Here is a 6,564-nt window from a genome sequence, read left to right on the forward strand (position 1 = left end):
TCACAGGCAATCAGGAGTAACATCTTTTTTAAGTTCTATCCTAAAATTGCCATTCTCTCTCTCTGTCTCTCTGTGTCTCTGTATGTCTTTGTCTCTGTCTGTCTCTGCCCCTCCTCTTTTATCTTCCTTCCCCTTTCTTTCATTTTCTCATCTCTCTCCCTTTCTCTGTTTTTGTCTCTATCTCTTGCTTCTTTTCTCCCCTTCATTTCTCATTCATTACTTCTCTTATTTTACTTTTCTTTTTTTCTTCTCGAATTCTTCTGTCTTCTGCTTTGTACCTCAATAGAGTAAAAAAAAAAACCCCAAGATTTTCAGTCTACTTATATTCTGGTCTGTAGTTGGCCTGAGAGAAATTATTATTAAATAACTAGTTGTCAATATTGGGGAGGCCCAGGATTTTTCCCTTCCTACATCCTCATTCTATACTAGGCCAAGCTAGTATCTGAAGGACACTGTTGATGGATGAGATTGTTCAAATCCCCAGGGTTCATGCCTTTTGATCCCGAGTGGGAGCTGTTGCCCCATCCAACCAAAGAACCTTACAAAGAATTTAATCTCAGGTGAATTCTGGCCCATTGTGTTCCACTCAGCCAGGTCTGAGTAGAAGTGAACCCCCTTTTGTCTATGTTGCCCTAGTTTCAATAAGAGATAAGTTTCTTTGTCCAAGACTGAGTGATCACAGTCAAGTCCCCTGGCCCCTCTTTAGAATAGTTTGGCCTCTCAGTATAACAGTCATTCTTTTCATTATTTTTAACCAATCAGAGTTGATTGCCTCCTGCAGGAACATCCATTCTTCCAAGGTAAGCTTTGAGTGGGTTCCATGCAGGGTCTTTGGTATTTCAGAGTGTCACTGACCCCTTTTATTAATTATTGCTAGCATGATTAATATAATGATTAATTACCCAGAAACGATGTCTCTCAAACTTTTTATACGTCACAGATCTATGGCACCCTTACTAGCTGTGTTCAGTTCCTTCAACTGTAAGATCATAACAAGGATCATCATAGCACTACCTCCCAGGGCTGTTGTGAGGATCAGTGGAGATATTATTTGTAAAGCCTTTAGCACAGTGCCTGACACATAGCAGGCACTACAAAATGTTTATAATTTTTATCCTCCAACCTCCTTCCTTCTTGTTCATCTCTAACATCCAGTTCAAGTTCTTCCAGAAGCTTTCCTCCACCACTACATCCCCTATGGATCTTCCTCATCTCACAGCTCCTCTAGCACTTACAGTGTGTACCCCACAATCCAGGCCTTGCTTATATACTCTCTTGTATTGCTCTCCAGTCATTTCAGGCACACTAGCCATGTCCTCTCTCCCAGAGAGCTTATAACTTTTCCTAGGCAGAGACCAGTGATCTTGAGAAACATCACAGTATAACAGAAGGAGCTCTGGGACCTGGCTTCCAACACCTCAGACTCTGGGAAAATGGCTTAAGGTCTCTGATCCTCAGTTTTAGCATCTGTAAAAATACTATCTGCTGTTCCTACCTCAAGGAGACATTATGTGGTTCAAAAAAACCACTTATTACTTATGTGATCTTGACCAAAACACTTAAGTTCTCTGGCTTTTAATGTCCTCACCTATAAAATGAAGGGGTTGGGCTTAATGTCCCCAAAAGTTAATTATTATTAACCAAATAATCAGCAAATATTGATTAGGTAATTATTATGTAACACTGGGCTAGGTGCTAGAAATACAAAACCAGATGGGGAAAAGAGAAGGTAATAAGCATTAATTAAGTATATACAATTGCCAGGTACTTTTATATAATTATCTCATTTGATTCTTACAACAACCCTGTGAGATAGGTGCTATTATTATCCCCATTTTACAGTTGAGGAAACTGAGACAGACAGAAGTTAGATGACTTACCCAGGGTGATACAGCTAGTAAGTGTCTGAAGCAGGATTTGAATTTGCATATTCCTTCAGCACTCTCCACTGTGCCACCTAGCTGCCTCTTATGATGAGGCTGTTCTTAAAGGGCCATATATGAATGTTCTTCTTATCATCATTCTCTTATACTGCATTATCATTCTCCCAGTACTGAGTCCAGGGATCCACCTGACTCCTGTTTGACCAGATGGGCTAGCATTTGATCAGAGAAGCTGATTGCCTCTTACTGACATAATCCTATGTCATGTTACAGTTCTTTGTGAGTTGGGCAAACCTGGGTTGGGCACCTGCTTTCCTTAATCAGTGTTTGTGATTCCCTCGTCTCAGTGACTCTGCCAAAGCGGGGTTTCACTTTCAGGTCTTAGCTTTGAACTTCCCACTGCCTCCCTAGCACACATTTCAGGGCTATTTTTATTTCATTCATTGCCTGTCTATTAGGCACATGGTAGACTGTGTAGAGTGTTTGCCTACCTTGAAAGGGTCATGGCTCTAAAGAAAAGCAACATTCGCTCTCTTCGGGGCCCCAGGAACTGTCTTTTCCTTCAGGTGACAGGAGGATAACTGGTCCCCATGTGGCTTCCATAAGATAGCTGATTATTTCAGTGAACATGCTTGCCAAGTGGCCACCAAGGCAAAGGTCCAAACCTGATTGTGCCCTAGCGGAGTCACAGTTGTGCTGATGTTTCCCTCTCCCTAAGTCATGGTATCACATTCTCTCTTTGGAACACTTACCATGTTTCTAGCATATCAACTGGGCATGAAGTCTAAGGTGCCGCTTCCATCTAATTAGATTGTGACCTAGAACAGTGACCACAGGCTGCTCTAATAATCCCTGTCTTCAAGATTTAACATTTAGATTTAAAAATTTGGGAGGAAATTCTTTTAATCTCAAAAAATGAGAGGAAAAGAGATCATGGGGTATCATAATGAGTCCTCTATCAGCTTGAAAGACAGATGTAATGAAGCATTTTCACTCAAAGGGTTTCTCAGATGTGGCTTAGAAAAATGAGTTTGTATTACCATCTTCCCTACAAGCACCAGCTCTGTTCAGACTCATAGGTTAACCTGTATGTTTGTATTCTGTTTCTTCCTAAATTGCGTACTTCTTCTAAAGGCAAAGGAACTCATTTAATTCACAATCCTGTGGCAGGGGTGATAGAGACATGGAGTACCTGAGGCACGCAGGGCCACTTCCAAATTTGCTGCCAGGAGTGTTCACATGAAGATTCTCCTCCCACATATTCAGATCAGCCGACAGCAGCAGCAATGTTCTCTGTGTTATGAGCCCTGAGTGAGGTACACCCCCAGACTGGTTCTCTGCATCTCAGCTTTTGTATACTTGCATTATATTTGCAGGGGAAAGGATTGGGGGTAAGAGGTAGTGGAGCCTGCTATGTCTACTACATAGACTACATAAACTACAGCAAGGTTTGAAGAGGTTGCCTGTGGGAGAAGAGGAAGAGGAAGAAGCTGATGTGTTTCTCAACCCTCCAAGCTCTATGAGTGTTGTGTTCAGAGTCTGGGAAAGTAAGAAAATTATATGATGGATATTGGGTACTGTATAAAGGTTAGAGTATCCCCACAGCCAGAGGACTCTAAATAGAAACCCACAGCTACTGGAGAAGGTTGTAATCAATTATTTTTTGGTGTTTTTAATATGCCTGCTTCTGCGTAGTGGATAGAGGACTGACCTCTGAGTCAGAAGAACTGATTTCAAATTATACTTCTGGCACATACTGGCTATGTGACCCTGGGCAAGTCACTAACCCTCTAGGAGCCCCAAGCAATTCTCTCTTATATTGTAAATTGCAGAGTAGGTGCCAGTCTGCATTGGTAGGGGTCATTTCCTCACGGGCCAAATGGAAGAGAAAAAGGGGAAAGGAGGGCAGAAGGGGAAGGGAAAAGGAAGAAGGGGAAGGAGAAGGGAAGAGGAAAGAAAGACAATAAATGCCCCTTTTTCACCACTGACATTAAAACAGAGGTATTCCAGGACTACAACTGACCTAAAGGAAGTCATTTAGCCTTTTTCCTAGTTTCTCACTAATATCACACACATGAGGCATCACAGTCAGATATTTGGTCTTGATATTATTACAAAGAAAGCTTCAGCCAGGAATGACAAGCAAAACCCCCAGATTATCTATAACCTTAACAAAGAAGCTCCCATACCTCAGAGACAAAAAGAGCCAGAAGAGATTTTAGCTTCCATACCTGCAGGATCTGGATAAGAGGTCAGAAAGTGATCAATGGTCAGTGACTTAATTCATTTAGGAGAGATCCAAACAGAGGTGAGAGCAGAAATGTGGTCACATATAGAAGAAAGCCGTTTCTCCATATCCAAAAGGCATTTGGGGAGTTCTTGTTAGACAATGTGACAATAAAGTTCACAATAAAATAGAGTTCTGGTATGGCTCAGTCACTTTCAGTCATGTCTGACTCTTCATGACCCCACCTGGGGTTTTCTTGGCAGAGATACTGGAATTTTCTGTCATTTCCTTCTCCAGCTGATTTTACAGATGAGGAAACTGAGGCAAACAGGGTTAAGTGACTTGCCCAGGGTCATACAGCTAGTAAGCATCTAAGGTCAGATTTGAACTCAGGTCTTCCTGACTCCAGGTCCAGCACTTTATCCACTGTGCCACTCTTGATTCCCTATGATATGACTACTCTTTTAGTAAATACACCTACAATTTATGCACCCTAGAGAGCTGTCCCTTTCAAAACAGTCAGCTTAGAAGGCTTCCAACTCATTCCAATAGTTTTGCTACTATACAAAATATATTTGAGAATTACTCAAATAGAGGGGAATTTCCTTCAGAGTCCACTGCATTCTTCTGAAAATTCTCAGTGATGGGAAATTTTCCTCCATTAAAAGTGTATTTGGTTTGGAAATAGCCAAAAGTCATTTGGAGCCACATCTGTTGAATAAGTTGCAGAAATAGACTGGGTTATACCATTTAGGGAGCCGAAATTAGGTGTGATTATAAAGTAGTAAAGCTAATATTCTCATGAGTCTCCTAAAGAGACTGTAAAGGCCATTACTGGGAGAGGAGTTCCAAAAATGTCTGGGCACTGGCTGTATCATTCTACTAAGTGAGTAACCTCCAAAAGTGACTACTTTGAAGGGGATAGTAATCACTTGAATGTATAAATTCTGGGGTGTTTATTCACACAGGAAAAAACAAATGAATGAGGAATACCAGACTATGACATGCGGTTGGATGGGCAATCCATTGAGATGATGCTTCTGTGTGTCTGTGTATGTGTCTGTGTGTGTGTGTGTGTGTGTACCGAGATGTTTCATGACTTGTAGCCAAATTGCATCATCCAAGGAATATTGGTATTAAAAAGATGGGTTTTCATCTCAGTGAGAAACCTGGGGTCATGGAAATTATGCAGTGTTTTCCTAAATTCAATCTAGTTCTCTCTTTTCTTTTCTTTTTGGAGGGAGAAAGCAGGGCAATTGGGGTTAAGTGACTTGCCCAAGGTCACACGGCTAGTAAATATTAAGTGTCTGAGGTTGGATTTGAATTCAGGTCCTCCTGACTCCAGCATTGGTGCTCTATTCACTGTGTCACTGTACCACCTAGCCGCCCCCTAGTTCTCTCTTTTCTTCTTGTTGAATTCTGGACTCAGGGTATTGTCCATTTTCAGTGCCTGCCATACATAAACATGTGTGTATATATACATGTGTATACACACATATGTGTCCATGATATATGTGTACATGTGTATACAAATGGACTTTTGTGTGTGTGCATATCATGACAAGACACTGAAAATGGACAATACCCCAGGTCCAGAATTCGACAACAAGAAAAGAGGACTGGATTGCATTTGGGAAAGTGCTATATAATTTCCATGACCCCAAGCTTCTCAATGAGATGAAACCCTATCTTTGTAATACCAGTATTCTGTGGATGATGTAAATTGGCTACAAGCCATGAATCACCATGATAGCTGAAGAATTAAAGTTATGAGTAACCCAAAGGGAAATGGAGAGAAACATGGTAGGTTTAAATTGTAGTTTATCACAAACTGTGAACTGGATAGAAGAAGTGAATTAAAAGATATCCAGTAGATGAAATGGTCAGAGATGGAAATGGGTCAGTTACACAGCAAAAGTGAGAGATAACTGATGAATAGCCCAGCCTGCATGGTTACCCACATAATGTCAAAAGACCTAGAGGAAGGCCTCTAGCTTAATGAATGAGTGTCTCCATGGGACATTTATGGATAATAATGGTCTATGACAGGAAGGGCTGGTTGGCTTGCAACCTGCACCAGTGAAGGGAATACCTACATCCATGAATTCAAAGATCCACTGAAGTATGAAATGCCAAAGTAGAAGGGTATATTTCTTGGATACTGTTGCTGTGGGTTCTTGGCTTGTTCAGGCTTCAGAGATTATCTTTGTCCCCCTTGACTCCCATCTTGCTTCAAGAACATCTCTTTCACTGTTACTTGACAACAGTTCTCTTGGTGTCTGGGCTGCTCCTTTTATTTCATTTTTTAAGCCATTAAGCTTAATACCCTTGCACTTGGTGAAGTCCCTGGGAAAGGTCCCCTGTTGATGCTGAATTAGAGGGTGGGGTGGGGTTAATCTTGATTCTACCAGGTCAGATTCAGAGCATTTACTGTGAGCATGGAAGGTTCTGGCT

Source organism: Petaurus breviceps, unplaced genomic scaffold, assembly GCF_028583685.1.
Source record: "Petaurus breviceps papuanus isolate PSGF00001 unplaced genomic scaffold, PetGlider_PUasm1.0 171, whole genome shotgun sequence".
In the NCBI taxonomy this organism is placed as follows: Eukaryota; Metazoa; Chordata; class Mammalia; order Diprotodontia; family Petauridae; genus Petaurus; species Petaurus breviceps.